The sequence below is a fragment of the Trachymyrmex cornetzi genome, unplaced genomic scaffold, assembly GCF_001594075.2.
Source record: "Trachymyrmex cornetzi isolate Tcor2-1 unplaced genomic scaffold, Tcor1.1 scaffold1639, whole genome shotgun sequence".
NCBI lineage: Eukaryota > Metazoa > Arthropoda > Insecta > Hymenoptera > Formicidae > Trachymyrmex > Trachymyrmex cornetzi.
The window spans coordinates 384-720 of record NW_017296244.1 but is presented as its reverse complement, the minus strand read 5'-3'; positions in this window follow the sequence as shown (position 1 = coordinate 720).

Here is a 337-nt window from a genome sequence, read left to right as displayed (position 1 = left end):
CCAACGATAATGGTCCCACGTTTAGGCTTAAGATAGGGTTATAAATCTAGTAATGACATTTTCCGACAATGAGAAAAATCAACACGAACCGCGATTCTCGATTAACTAATTTCGATTGTGATTCGCCCATTTCTTATGGCTTAAGGCTTAAAACGCTATTGTAGATCCGGACTTAACGCATGTAAACGCAAGCAGACGGCCTAAAGGCGTAAAGTGTACTAAGAAACTAATAGATGACTCTATTTCATGTTTTGTAATGTGCAATAAGCTGTGTACGTAGAAATGGGTTTTATATTAGTGGATTTTATATTATAGTTCTATATATTGTATGGGGTAA